Source organism: Mandrillus leucophaeus, unplaced genomic scaffold (genome assembly GCF_000951045.1).
Source record: "Mandrillus leucophaeus isolate KB7577 unplaced genomic scaffold, Mleu.le_1.0 Scaffold50, whole genome shotgun sequence".
Classification (NCBI taxonomy): Eukaryota; Metazoa; Chordata; class Mammalia; order Primates; family Cercopithecidae; genus Mandrillus; species Mandrillus leucophaeus.
Window position 1 is genome coordinate 908358 of NW_012105365.1, and position 16163 is coordinate 924520.

A 16163-nucleotide genomic window follows, 5' to 3' on the forward strand; every position below is an offset into this window, starting at 1 on the left:
ACACTGTGCACTACTCTTTTGCCTTTGAGCTTTGTGGTCCACTCCAAGCCAATTGCCAAACAAGACACAAAAGTGTCCCCAGTCTATAAGTCTTCATGGGTTTGATTGTTAATCACTCAGAAACAGATAAACATGGAACTGTTAAAAAAATCCTTACAAGAGTGGCCCCTAGTCTAAGGATCTTAACTGCTTCCCAGAAAGGTAAAACATACTCTGCTTTTATTCACTTATTAATACTACCCTCCACTACCACAATTCCCCACTCTACTTCATACCTTATCATTAGCCAAACCCCTTCCTCCAAGGTGGTCTGCTCTCCCTAAATGAAAATGCAAGTGAAGATGAACAGTGGGTGTCAGGTGGACAGTTTGCCTTTCTGAGGAGCCACGGGTAAGAGTCACCATGTAAGCAAGGCATTTGCCACGTCCAGTCATTCATGAAACATCTGCTGTGACTTATCACATCATGACTTACCTTATCAGTGATAATGCAGATCAACCAACAAATTCAGAAAAGTTATGTGAGCAGTTTAGAGAAATAAACCAAGACCAGAAGGCAGAAATCCTTGATTCCATGCTGTTTCCATGAGAAAGGGGTGTTCTTAATCCTATCAGAGTAGCACCACCTTTTGATAGCAAATGTTTGTAATCTACAGGGATAGTATGTACACAGAGAAAGAAAAACAATATAAAGTCCAAAATGTAATATAAAAAGAAAATAAAAGAGATTAACTTTTATTGTCTTTCATATGTGTGATTTAGATACACAGACACACACACCCCAAGATGTAAATACTCAGAGATAACACCACCAAATGATTTAATGATGTAGTAAGATGCTTGCAACCACTTTTAATGGGTAAATTTGGATTTTAAAAAAGAAATGTTCACCTGAATATTCTCAACAATTTTTATTGTATAAATTAGCATAAGGGCTAAATTTGTATGCACACACACACATATATATACATAACCATCATATTTCCTATAAACATGTATTAGTGCGGGTGTATATATAATAATTCAAATATCACAAACATCACTGCTACTACGGATGGGATTTCACAGAATGGTAGACGTTACTTTGTAATGTTGCTAATAAGTCAAAGTACAACTTTTGAAGTACTCAGCAGCTGCATTTCTGAAAATTTCAGAATACAGTCATGCGTTGCATAATGACATTTCAGGCAACAAAAACTTCATATATAATTCTGGTCCCATAAGAGTATAGAATCATATTTTTACTGTACCTTTCCTATGTTTAGATACACAAGTATTTACCATTGTGTTACAACTACCTACAGTAACATACTGTACAGGCAGCCCTGGAACAATCGGCTATACCATATAGCTTAGGTGTGCAACAGGCTATACCATCGAGGTGTGTACAAATACACTTTATGACGTCTGTACAACAAAGCTGCCTCATGACACATTTCTCAGAAAGTGCCCCCATGACTAGTGATGTATGACTGTATGTATATTAAAACTGGACATACATACATATAATTGTCTTTAAATGTTAAATGGAGTGGGATTTTGTTTTGTTTTTTCTGTTTCTGTGTGTGGTTTTTTGTTTTTGCTTTTTTGGGAGTTTTTTTGAGACAATCTCATTCTGTTGCCCAGGCTGGAGTGCAATAGCGCTATCTTGGCTCACTGCAATCTCTGCCTCCCAAGCTTAAGTGATTCCCATGCCTCATCCTCCCAAGTAGATGTGATTACAGGCGCACGCCACCACGCCAGGCTAATTTTTGTATTTTTAATAGAAATGGGGTTTCACCATGTTAGCCAAGCAGGTCTCCAACTCCTGGCCTCAAGTGATCCACCCACCTTGGCCTCCCAAAGTCCTGAGATTACTGGTGTGAGCCACTGCACCCAGCTGAGTTAGGTTTTTTGTTCAGGTAATTACAAATAGGTTTTTCATTAACTGAGTCTCCAACAGGGACATTCAAAGATTTTGCAAAATGCATCAAATAAGCATTCACTTAGTTAGCTGTTGTGTACACTACAGAATGTCTAGCACCCTTTAACCCCTGCCCACCAAACACCAGTAGCACACTTCATTCTTTGGGACAACCAGTTAGTTCCCATCAATTTCCAAAACACTCCATTAGGGGGCAGTACCACTCCTACTGAGACCCGCTGAATAAAGCCATCCTAAAAGTATTGAATAGAGACGGACAGACACCAGACCCAGTGCTATTGAGACACGAGTGACAAAGTGATTAAAAATACAGAGCGAGAGCTTAGAGCACAGTAGGGAAAGTGACATTAAACAACTGTCCATGTAATTATATCAATACAAAATACTATAAATGTCATGAAGGAAAGCTATAAACTGCTGATTTAGATGGTGGGGTGGCATCAGACTTGAGGAGTTTGTGAACTACTAAAATTCTTTTATTAACTTGGAGACGTAAGTAGGGTTAGCGCTGTATAATTCTGTCATGAAAGGTCATTTAAAAATATTAATAATAACTAGCATTTGTAATCACCGCAGTAGCAAGAAGGCAGTAATGAAATCATCTCTGAATTTTAAAAAATATATAAAACAAAAAAGTACTTTTAGCTTGGTGGAAAACCTCACTACATTTTTTTAAACGTCTTTGCTGCAGGCTGGGATAAGACAGCAGCATTTTGCTATCATATACTAGATCTATATGTGATCTCTGGACCAGAGGCATCAACATGACCTGAGAGTCTGTGAAAAATGCAAACTTTCAGGCCTCATCTCAGACCTACTGCATCAAATCAATCTCTCTCTCTCTCCCTCTCTCTCTCTCTTTCTCCTTAAGAGTCAGGGTCTCACTCTGTCAGCAAGGCTGGAGTACAGTGGTGGTGGTCATAACTCACTGCAGCCTGAAACATCTGGACTCAAATGATTCTCCCGTCTTGAGTCTCCTGAGTAATTGGGACTACAGGCATGCAATCCCATGCCTGTCTAAGTTGTTTTTTGTAATACATATTTTTTTAGAGACAGGGTATCTCACTACGTTGCCTAGGCTGGTCTCAAACTCCTGGCCTCTACTGATCCTCCTACTTCAACCTCCCCAGTCACTGAAATTACAGGCACGAGCCACCATGCCTGGCCCAGGTGATTCACATCCACATTAAAGTTTGAGAAGGACTGTGGCAGAATAGATCATATGAACCCTCAATGGCTAAAATTCAGTCATAGCCATATACATTTAAGAATCAGTAATGGCCTTTAACACTTGAAAGTGATTGAGGACTCCTGGAAAAATCAGGGGGAAAAAATGAGACAGAAAGCAGACAAGCTGCTATAACAAAAGTATCTTCAGGTGGGAAGGAAAGCAAACAAGCTAGAATCCTAAAAAGTCATCTTTCTGATCAGGCATGGTGGCTTACACTTGTAATCCCAACACTTTGGGAGGATAAGGCAGGTAGATCACTTGAGTCCAGGAGTTCAAGACCAACCTGGGCAACACAGCAGAACCCCATGTCTACAAAAATATTAAAAATTGCCAGGCATAGTGGCACACACCTGTGGTCCCAACTACTCGGGAGGCCAAGGTGGGAGGATCACTTGAGCCTGGGAGTCAAGGCTGTAGAGAGCCATGATTGCACCACTGTAGAGCACTCTGGACTAGTAGAGCAAGACCCTGTCTCAAAAAATAATAATAATTGAGAAGAAAAAAAAAATGAAGTGCTAATCACAAACAAAAAGCATTGACAGCTTTGCAGTAGATTTTAGGAGCATACAACTGAGTTGCACGGCTTCTATGTGGGAGAATGCCTCAATAGATTTTGCTAAATGTTGAGTCTTGTCCTGACTGCTACTCCTGCCATAAGACAAAGCAATTTTTATCAGTATTGGTCAATAATTCGGCCTGCTATTTAGGTGCTACAGTTGAATTCATGTTTTGAGATAATTAATCCCACAATTTGTTCTTCTAACAAAGGAAATCTCTCTAGAAATGTGTTAATTATGAGCAAAGACATGAGGCCAGATTCATGTCTCTTTTCTAGGCCACTTCGATGGGAAAATAATTGCGAGTACAACACAATGCCTTTTATAGTAAGAAGAAAAGTTACAGTAAAGATCTGTGCTAGCCAGGCACAGTGGCTCATACCTGTAATCCCAGCACTTTGGAAGGCCAAAACAGGAGGATTGCTTGAGCCCAGGAGTTTGAGTCCAGCCTGGGAGACACAGTGAGACCTCTGTCTCTACAAAAAATGTTTAAAACTTAGCCAGGTGTGGTGGCATGCACCTGTAATCACAGCTACTTGGGAGGCTGAGGTGGGAAAATCACTTGAGCTTGGGAGGGTGAGGCTACAGTGAGCCGTGATTGTACCACTGCACACCAACCTGGGCAAAAAAGGAAACCCTGTCAAAAAAAAAATCTGTGCTGACCAATAAAGTAGCCACTAGCCACATGTGGCTAATGAACCCCTGAAATGCGGCTAGTCTAAACTGAGATATATAATAAAGTACACAAGCAGATTTTTAAAGCAATACAAAAAGAGTAAAATATCTCAATAATAATTTTTATGTCCAAATTATATTTTTTATAAAAGTAAAGTATATTTTTGATAAATTTATTTTTAATAAAAGTAAAGTCATCTGGTTCTTTTACTTTTTTTTTTTTTTTTTTGTAGAGACGAGGTCTCACTATATTGCCCAGGCTGGTCTCCGACTCCTGGCCTCAAGCCATCCTCCCACCTTAGCCTCTGAAAGACCTAGGATTACAGGGCTGAGCCACAACACCCGGCTTCTTTAACTTTTTTAATGTAACTACAAGAAAAATTTTAATGACATGAAGTTTGCATTATGTATCTACTGAACAGTGCTGGTCAAGAAGCTCATTAGAATTATACATGCAGCAATCTTCAGTTTAGATTACAATCTGTAAATTATAGAAATTACAGAGAATCTACAGATAATCCTAGAGAGTAACTGCAGAAAACATGAATTTTGGAGGTAGCCAAACAAAAAGAGGTGCTTGGCAGTATTGATCTTTTCATTTTAACAGCAGCTGAGTAAGAGAGCCCTTTCAGAAATGTCTGCCTAAGGGTCTCTAAATTTATACCCAAAGAAGAGAGAAACATCAAGTATTTAATAAAAATAGCACTGGGGGAGGAACTGATAAAAACCGAAGAGCAATCACAGTGATGACCAGTTCTCTCACAGCCTAGGAATGTAGGGGTGGAAAAGATAAACAAATTCCACTGACAAAAGCCAATAATTTCCTGGTCTAAGGCATTTAAACAACTAAACCTTCCCGCCTCTAAGTAAATGGGAAAGTAAAACCACAATCCCAATAGTTGCCTCAGATCAAGAACGGCGCTACCAGTGGAAGTCACAGAAAGACTGTATTGGTTTGCAGAGGTGTAACTACAAATTAAAATTAACTCATAGTTCTTCCATAGTACAAAGAAAAAAACAGAAAAGCTCCCATGAGATTAAAAAGTGGATTCAGAAATCATTGTTTAAATAGCAAGACCTCCACACACAGTGTTAAAACATCTCCAATAATGGAAAATGGTGCTGGGTCAGATTTAGTTTGGGAATAAGACTACGAGTATGAAGCAAAGCAAAGTAGCTAAAGCCATCTCCAATCTAGGCAGATTCCTCTCATTCCTGGCCCCGGGAACAATCCCATCACTTAGGAAATCTGGACCTCTGCCAGCCTGCTGCTTCTGTAGCCTGCTGGGGGATGGGTGAGGAGGGTGGAAATGTCTAGGCAGCTGGCTTTTATCACAAAGCCTTCTCTCTTAGAAAGGCCTATAATGAATTTCCTAGACATGATATAACGCAATATTTTAAGTGATTAATAGTGCAAAAATATTACATTTTAAAATACTACATTTAAAAAATGAATGTCCAAGGTGTAAGAGATCAATAGTTACATGAATTAAATGTGATGCAAATATTAAAATAATTGTATTTTAGTGGTTTTTGAATTGCTTTCATTAGGCTTAACCTCAAAACATCTAAATAGGGGAGGAAGAAACTAGTCTACTGAAAGCTTAATGTATGTGGCAAGTACCACCCTAACTTATTCCACTTAAAAATAACTTCTTTTAGAGACAGAGTCTCACTATGTTGCCCCGGCTGGAGGTCAGTGAAGCCAGTGCAGCTCACTTTAGCCTTGCACACCTGGACTCAAACCATCCTCCTGCCTCAGCCTCCTGAGGAGCTAGGACAACAGGCGTGTGTCACCACGCCTGGCCAGGTTTTTTTTATTTTTTAGAACTGGGGTCTTGTTGTATTGCCCAGGCTTGTCTCAAGCAATCCTCCTTCCTCGATCTCCCAAAGCACTGAGATTATGAGCTACTGTGCCCAGACACAATTAACTTTTAGTAGAGAATTTACTATGAGCCATTCACTGTTTTAAATGTTTTACATGTTTGAAAACTGTGGTGATCCTATCAATCCTATGAGCTAAGTATTATTAGAATCCTCCTGTTTGAGATGAGGAAGCTGAGGCATGGAGATGTTAAGTATCACACAGCTAAGGCGTGCTGGAGCCTGGCTATGACTGACTACAGGTTTATGACACCGGGCAGCTTGTTCCAGCATCCTGACTTATCGCCTTATAATATATGAGACTGCCTCACAGCCTTCACTCACAGATGAGGACGCTGAAGCTCAGGGAGATTAAGCAACTGTCTGTTCATGGTAACAAAGCTACTAAGTGGTGGGGCAGAGTTTCAAATCCACATCTAATGCTAAATCCTTCTCATAAGCAGCTTCCTGTTATCACCAAACCTCTGCTCCAGTTTGTAATGCTGTCAGAAATATCTCATTTTCTCCTATTCTCAGGGGGATGGTTGCTAGCCACTTCTCTCTCTTTCCTCTTAGCCAAACTGCCAATACTGCCTCCACAGTTTGAGCTGTTGGCTCTTGAGGCACCTAAAGAATACAAAATAGGATTTATGTTTTTCACTGCTATGTAAAATTAAGCATTCGGGTCCATAAATCTAGAACACAGAAAGAACATAGAGAACAAAATGCGTTTGTCTGAATAGACAAATTATAAAGTGACTCATTATTTGTCATTAATCTTATGAAGTAGAATAAATAACTACCTTTTTGAAATCCATATCACTAGTGTTTCTAGGTCACATACCTCCCCTAATCTGATGCTGAATGCAATGTCCTTAAATCCTGACCTTTTCAGGAGAAGCAGAATAAGGGGAGGGTGAGAGGGCGTGAAACCTGAGTCCCAGACAAAGCTCCACTGTGAGAACAGAAGACTGTGGCCTGGGGAACAGCACTTACCTTCCCTGAGTACAATTTCCACCTCTACAAAACAGATGAAACTATATGTCCACTCCTTCACAGGGCTGTTTTGTTGCAAAAATTCACTGAAATACCATATGAAACTGTTTTGTAAACTATGAAGCCCTATAAAATATGTTATAAAGATGCAGTGACACTCCTGCCTAATCTTAGCAAGCATGAGAAGGGGTTTCAGGGCTTCTGATGATGACAAAGAGGAAGACAGCAGTCTGTGCCTCTAATCCCACACACCCAGTAACCCAACCTTCCAGATGAAATCTTCACTGGACTTTCAGGTTCAGGAGCTGTGTCTTAAAACAACAGTGAGAGATAATAAGCACTGATTTAAATAAAAGGCTTGAAAACTCCAGGAAGGCATTATCACCACTGTAACTGCCATCCTAATCAAATCTCTGAGGGATGGCTCAGGATGCTCAAGGGGAAAGTTAATTGCTAGACTTTCTGATCAAGTGTGAGATGGTGAAAATTTTACCTTAAAATCACTGAAAAATAAACTGATATTCATAATACTTACATATTCTACTTTTCAATAAATTGAAAAAGAAAACTTTAAAAAAAAAAAAAAACCTAATACCTTAAAATCTAATATTCAGAACACTTTAGGTTTTCCTTTTCAGTTGTGCTTTTTTTCCCTTCCGTCTTTCCCACTATTGCCATGCCAGTCTCCCAGTCTGCCATCAACCTTGGCAAAGAGATGCATACATACAGAGAAAAGCCCTTTAAAGAAAGCAAAATAACTAAAGATCTCCAAATTCAACTAAGGAAACAGCTGCCCATCTCTTAAAATAAAAGATGTCTAATTATTGGTATTCATGTGGTCAGCCTACACCCTCAGAAGGGCACAGATCCACTCTTTCAGTCACAGCAGAAATCCTTTTAAGCCATTTGACATCCTGCACTGTGCAGTTTTAGACCTACACATATGTCTGGGTTAGAGGAAAAACACATGATCACAAACCCTAGAAAGAAAAAAGATTATGGAAGACAAAGACAACAAAAATTTTAAAATAAATAAAAATAATTTTTTAAAAATATATATATATATTTAAAAAATACGAGAAAGCCAGAGAGCTGACAAATGGCATGCTATTACATTAATAATGGAAACTATGAATATTCATTACACAATTGCCATAAATAGAAGGAAGGAAAACCAGAGAGTGCAGATGGAGCAAAATCTCAGAGTGCTAAAAAAAAGAAAGAAAACACATGCAGTCTCAGACAATACTTTTTAAGTAGGGTCCCTGGGTAGAAACTTTGATCTAAGATAAGATGGGACAGTAAAGAAGGAATTTCCTTACACAAAGTAAATAAAGAACATAAACTACCCAGAATGACAGGAAGAGCTTTCAGTAAAAACACAGTCAGGGCAGTCTTTGCTTAGGATGTTTGGAAAAAGGATAATCAAGCTCCCAAACCACGAATAAGGTTAGTAGGTATTGCTTCACCTTCCCACACTCCCACCACCCACTTAGAGAAGGGACCACCCCAGATAAAAATCCAATGCACTAACGTGCAATCTCAAATGTTTGTCATTTTTATATATCTTGGGAATGAAGAAGAAAACCAAAAATATGAATAGGATTAACCTCAAAACATGTGCTCTGGGATCACAACTTTTATACCCAATTGAATGCTGAGGACTTCAGGGAAAGATCACTGCACTAGATTGACAGTTTTTCTATTAACAAAGGTTTCAAGAAAAGTACAGAAAACTCCTAAGCTCAAGATGATAATGCATACATTTACTAAGCAAAAATATTACCACACAGTCATTTATTTTTTAAAATGTGCACAGAAGATTCCAAATTGTAGTTTCCAAACAAACAACAGGGACAAAAAGATGCAGGCGCTAAATTATTGACAACACTCAACATCTGACCTGTACTTTTTAATTAGATAAGAAAGACTCCAACTCCTTAAAGCAAATGCTGCAGGATTAATAGTAAGTACCTACTCTAAGCAGGAAAACCCATTTGCTTGCAGCACTTCCATTGTACTTCATTTCTCAATTAGTCCCACAGCCTAGGGCTACCCTAATACACTTTTAGCATTAATTTGCAACTTAAAAGTTATACAATTCTAGTAAATGTAACCCAATCATCACCAAATGCAAGAAACTTTCAATGTTCCCTTTGAAAGGCCAACAATCCAGCAGGTCTCTCCAGCTGCTACTTAAGCTGGTATGAGGGCCCTGTCTGGGTCATCACCACTTCTGGAGTTTCACTAGCCCTGTGACCCTGTGCTAGTTGCTTAACTTCTCTAAACTTCCGTTTCCCCATCTGTAAAAACAGAAATAATAGTGCCAACATTACCGGGAAAATTAAATAAGGTCCCTACAGAAAAAAACATTTAAGATAAATCCCATCCCCGTGAATAAACAGTTGGTGAATTCCTATGGCGAAGGGAAGGGGAGGGGAGGGGAGGGGAGGGGGGAAAGGAAGGGGAGGGGAATGGGAAGGGGAAGGGGAGGCGAAAGGGAAAGGGAGGGGAAGGGGAAGGGGAAGGGAGGACTGAATTATGACAACAAATTCACCTAAAAGACTCCAAAAGTATTATCTGTTTATTCTCTCAAGCAACTTTTATTCAGCATCTACTAGGTGCAAAGGACTGTTCTGAATGAATGAGATTTAGAGAGAGGTAGAAATGCTGTTTCTGCCCTCAGGAACCTTACACAGTCTTGTAGGGGGAATAGAGTATTTTAAGGATGTGAACATCTGCTCAGACAACAGGTCCCAAGACTTTGATAAGTGTCTACAATGGAGAAAATGTACCAGTTATTCAACACATGAACACACGACACATGGAGTAGAGACAAAGGGGCTTCCCCTGCCAGACAATAAACACGTGCCATTACAAAAGCAGGCAAACAAGAAAGGGAACCAAGTAGAATCAGGAGAACCTCTGGGGAGGCACCAACCCAAAAATGAGGAGGTACAGGAAAATTCTCCCTCCCTCTATATCTGGGGTGATCATCATAGACCTTCTGGAAATCCTGTGACCAGATGCACACTGTAGATGTGACATATGTGAACACTGTTTCATTCTAAAACATGAGTTAGTAGTGCTCACATATGCAGAGCCCCTGACTGTCTTGTGGGATGCAAAATCCCATCCAACAAAAACCGCCTGGCATACAAACCCCACCAGTGGGCATTCCCTTCTGCCAGATCCACTAACATGTGGTCATGGCAAGGCCACTGTGATGGGCAGAAGTGGGGCAACAACAGGAGGAAGCCTAAATTTGGACTTTACAGACTCAGTTTCCCCCTCTTTAAAATGTGGAGGTTCCTAAAATTAGATTGCTGGTGTTCCCATCATAAAGCCAGGAGGCTTCATGTGCCCCACAGCTTGTGCCCACAGATGTGAGGACTTGTGTGGAGGATGGCCCAAATGTCACGTGCAGTACCACGCTGCATGTGCCGATGCTTTGCGGGGCACAGCCCAGCTCTATGAAACAGTGGTGCCTGCTCTGTGCCAAGACCCTTTACAGGAATTACAAGCATTATCTTATTAGTTTTTATGATTTTGCCAGGCAGAGATGGTTACCTCTGTTGTACAGATAAGGAAAAGGAGACTGCTAGGCGGCCTCACACAGATTATTAATGTGGACGCGGGGACAAGCTGGAAGATGAGTGGAGGAGATTCCAGCGCTCTTGCACTTTCCACCCACACCCAGATTCTGAGGTTGTTCAGGCGGAGAAGCGTCACTCACTGCAGTCTGGAGAGCACAGAGTTTCAGCTAGAAACAGCATTGTCACTGCCCCTGACATGCCAGTGCCAATCAATCGATCCACCAAAAAGAAAAGAAAACTCAAAGAAAAATACCCAGCCCAGTCAACGGAGTAAATTAGATAATTAATTTGATAAGGTAATAATTTGTTGAGTTAATAATTCCTGTGGCTTGTCTGTGCCTTGCTGATCCTTGAAGTGGCAGATGTCCCACTCAAAGTTCACAGATATTTCTCAGGCTGCCAACTAGACAAAAATACTACACACTGATACATCATCCTGTAGGATATACATTACAGAAACATTTAATACACATACTTATAACAGCAAGGGGATGTCAACTAGATCATGAATAGTCATACTCCTCTCTGTTTTTGTTGTTGTTGTTTCAAAAGTCTTGCTCTGTCACCCAGGCTGGAGTGCAGTGTCACAATCTCTGCTCACTGCAACCTCTGTCTCCCGGGTTCAAGCAATTCTCCTGCTTCAGCCTCCCAAGTAGCTGGGACTACGGGCTTGGGCCCCCACACTGGCTAATTTTTGTATTTTTAGTAGAGACAGGGTTCCACCATGTTGGCCAGGCTGATCTCAAACTCCCGGCCTCAAGCAATGCACCCACCTGGTCCTCCCAAAATGCTGGGATTACAGGTGTGAGCCACTGCACCCAGTTCTTTTTTTCCTTCAGTATCAATTTTTACATTCCCCAGAACAGCCTTCAAATAACTAAACATAATGGTCAAATCTCTCACACGGCAAGCTTTAAAAAACCAACAGAAATTACTACACAATGTACCTGAAGACCGTGGTTATTAAATATTTAGAGAAGTTAAAGTAATCAGTATTTTATGTTCATTAAAATTTTTAATAGTGAAGAAATACTCATCTGGGGCCTAAAAAAAAATAACAGCTTTCATCTAGAAAGTTACAGGTATCAAGAGACAAAAAAACTGTTAAAATCATTTTATGGAATACTGGAAAGAGATTTTCAAATGTAATCTTTGAGTTTTCAGGCTGCATCTTTTATTTAAATGTCCAGTTTCCTGAAACCCCTGCATATGTGTCAACTGTGTTATTTGAAATGGGTTTAAAAGCACTAGAGATGTTAAATATCATTCAATCAACACTGTGCAGTAGACACAGAAAAACAGGGAAAAATTGCCTTAGCTTTATTTCTTTCCCTTCCTTTACCCTCAACATAAATGTAATATTGAAGTGACAGAAATAGATGTTTCAACTGGGATCCACACGTCACACTCACCACCACCAGTCTGAGAGGTGAAATACCCAATGGAGGTAGAAACTAGTTAGAGGCTCTCAAATGTATGTTAAACGCTTCCCAAACAAACAGTGGGAAGGGCTGGCAAATACATTCATTTTAAAAGTAAATATTAACTTAATGAGCTTGGTGACCAGAAAACTGATTCTGCTCTCTTGAGATTTTTACTTCCCTGCTCCTTCTCATCAAAAAGAAAAAGAAAAAGACACAATAAGACACAAATTCTCCTACTTCTGAGTCCAAATGGGATCAGAAAGGATCTTAAATCACTCTTTCTGTATGTGTCCTCAAATCTTTCCAACTCAACTGATGGTAAAAAGGGAAGATAAAGTAAATCAAACAATGTAAATACTGGCAGAACTAGTCCATTAAATGTAGTGGGGAGCATCAGAAAGGCCAAGTCTTTTTTTAGGAGCCATAATTCTGTGCTCAAATAGCAGAACACGGCCAATCATTATAAAACATCTCTTAACTCCTGCCTGAGACTTCCCCATTCTTCTTCCCTTGCCTGCACCAGTCGCGCATCAGAAAAGTATTATGTCTGGCACAAAGATGGCAAAGGCAACCAAAAGGTCATTCACTGGACCCAGAGCCTGGGTCATGAGAGGGTTCAGGGCAAGGTGGAGCCCAGTGGCTGGCAACTAAACCACCAAAAACAAAGTATTTTCAGAAAGAACAAAGAAAAGGGAAAGAAGAAAATGCAATGATACTGGAAGCACAGAAGAAAATCCAGTGAATTGGAAGCATTTTATGTTTATGTAAAGGAAAAGGAGAGAAAGAAAGAAAAAAATTGGTCTATCCCTTTTCTTAGCACTCACTCTACCAATTAAAACGAATCCAAAGTATTGAGTGTTTCTCCTTATACCCACCTAAAGTCTTCATCTTTCTAAGATGTAAATATTAAAAACCTGTTTCCTCTATACTTTTAATCTTCACAAAGATTTTAGCTGTCATAATATGAATTAAAAATGAAGCTAGAACGGCTTCACATGTACAAGCTAATAATCCAAGTGTATATATTCAGGACTCGAAGAAAATGAATGAATTTATTATCTGACATTTTCTGTTCAATATTAACCATTTGCCTCATTCAATGAAGGCAATTTACACCCATTGAAAGATGTTCTGACACTTTTTTTGGAACATGCTAGTAAAAACACAGCAGTTTTCTCATCATGCCTTCCAGCTCAAACCAGTCTGCCTATCACAAGGTGGTCCATGGTACCTCAACCAACAGTTAACCTTCCATAATCTTCGTGGACTACAGAGCCCTCACGTTTAGCAGCAAATTTTTACTAAACAAATTACTACCAGAAGGATCAAGTTTACATCTCACCAAACAATCCACCACCCACTCCCCACATAAATCCAGATAAAAATGGCAATACAAGCTTAGTTTTAATGTAACCTTGAAACTGAAATCTAAAACATAAAGAGTAATTCAGTAGAGAAACCCCCTGATTTCACAACAACAAATCAACCATGCGACATTATTTAGTAACAATGATTTAATCTCCCCGGGTCTCAGTTTCCTCTCTGTAAAATGCGTGTAACTCGGTTCAAAAATGACATAGATCTACAGCAGGAATCTTTAAGGTTCACTTACTCTTAGGCCTTTTTTAGGAAAAACCATTCATCTGCTAGAATTACTACCAAAATCAGTTGTTTCTTTGTGAGAACTTTGTTTTCCCAACCATATGCTGCGCCTGTAGTAGTAGCGCCTAGATGTTATTTCGCCCTTTTCTCCCTTCTCCTGGGAGGCAGCCCAGTTACACACATACACTTTGGATGCAGAGAGACTACGTTAGAATACTAGATTAAACCACCTTCTAGCTGAGGGACTCTGAGCAAGTCACAATTTCAATAAACCCCAATTTCCCCATTATCCATTTGTTGCATTTCCTTTTTTTCAAATGTTTTCCCCACGCAGAGGGGATACTTACAATCTTACAAAACTGAGAGCATACACTACATACAATGGCTGTTTCACTGTAAAATAGCAATTTTTATTTTATACATGTTCTGCCATGAACATAATTACTTTTCTTAATAGCAAATATTAAACTTACTCAATGAAACACATAATTGTGATAAGAGGTAAGGTTTTGAAGCTGAAAAAAGTCCACCACTGAGTTTAATATGCCTAACCATCTTGCCTGAAAAAAAATAATCAAAACGGAGGAAAATGTGTGTATAGATATACATGCACACACACACACACACATATATATATATCTCATCATCATACATATATATATGTATGATGATGATATAAGGGAACTAAAGGGAATGCTGAAGATCATCAAAGTGAGTCACCCAAAACTGTGGTCATCCAATTAATGTGACTTTTACGGGTTTTTAATCTTTTTTATCTTCTAATAACTACATAGAAATTAGTGCAATGCACACTGTACAATTTGCATTGTATCTTGCAAGTACACATTTTTTTTTCCTTTCATGACTAAAACACCTTTTGTGTTGCACATGTAACACATCATTTAGATAAAGTAATGCAAACCTCTTGGGGAAAGTTTTGAACTCAATTAGGGCATCTGGGGACAAGCCATATGTTACCAAGCCTTTTCCACACCTGAACCCCAATATGTAATGACCCAAGGATGCTCATTTGTAAGATTAAATAGTCTGCCTTTTAAGAGAAGAGAATCAAGCACTGCAGGACATTCTCCATCATATTCACTTGAAGACAATACAAAGAGAGCTATATAGCTGAAGATTTAAAATAAACGAGCACCTATGACACAAAAGAATTTGTAATTCATGTCCTGAAAAACTGTAACTAACATATCTCTTCTTTACCTGTATGTTTTAATAAAAAATGTTTTCATTCAAATCAAAAGTAACCATAAGTTATTCTCACTCATTTTTCTCTGTTGTAAAATAATGCTTACTTACCGGTTTGTTAGATATTTCTGTATCACTGCTTTAGTTTTTCTTTTGGCTAAAATTTCTGGATTATGAATTTGATATTAATAAATACACAATTATAGGACTAAGATGACTGTATTTTCTGAATCAAAAATCAGAAAGCATTATCTAAAACCAAGAGCTGTTCCAAAAAAATAAGATTGCATATTATTGTAGCAATATCCATCTTCAACTCCTAATAATTCAGCAACAGGTATTTTAAAAGAAAGGCTCTCAAACTCTGAACTCATTTGAGGGATATGACACACCCCCAAGAATAACCCTTGCTAACTACAGCAGCAAAATTTTCAAGGTGTGTGAATATTTTGATAGGGGAAGTGAAGAGGCCTGCACCAAAATCTTTAAGGAGCACTTAGAAAACTCTCACCCTCCACCTCTACCACAGCCCATCACTGCTTTATAGAATGGGTGCAATCTCCTTTTTTGAAAAACCATTAAAATAGAAAAACTAATAATCCAAGACAACTAAGTTATCCAAGAGATATGTCATAGGTTATAATTTCATATTTGGCACATTCCCATGGGCAAATCTGAAATAAGTCAAATTCCTAACTGCAACACAGTCCCCTTCCTTCCCACTCAAAAAAAATACATCAAAACATAATTGAAAGACTGACTTCAATATACTCATTTTTTAAAGACAAGTATTTACATACTTCAATATTTCAGCTGATCAGAACACAGAATTATAACATGTTCAAGATCTGCTAGACTAGAATAATTCCCAAACTCTGAAAAACATCATAGTTTTACTCTAAATACCACACTTCATTATAGACATCTTACATGAGGGTAGCCAGAGACTGAGAAAACACAAAAGAGCACACAGAATTGTAGAATCCAGGACTCCCTGGGTTCTCTATGCAATTCCAAATGTCTTTCAAAGTATAACTTGCAAGACTGGAGAAAGGTATTTTTAATCAGTGAAAGTTCAAATAAGTACTTG

General features: G+C 38.9%; 1 protein-coding gene across 1 annotated transcript in view; it reads right to left on the bottom strand.

Annotated features, from left to right (window-relative positions):
• Positions 1 to 16163, bottom strand: part of CDK14 (cyclin-dependent kinase 14) — a 603701-nt gene that overhangs the window by 568810 nt on the left and 18728 nt on the right. The window lies entirely within an intron of this gene.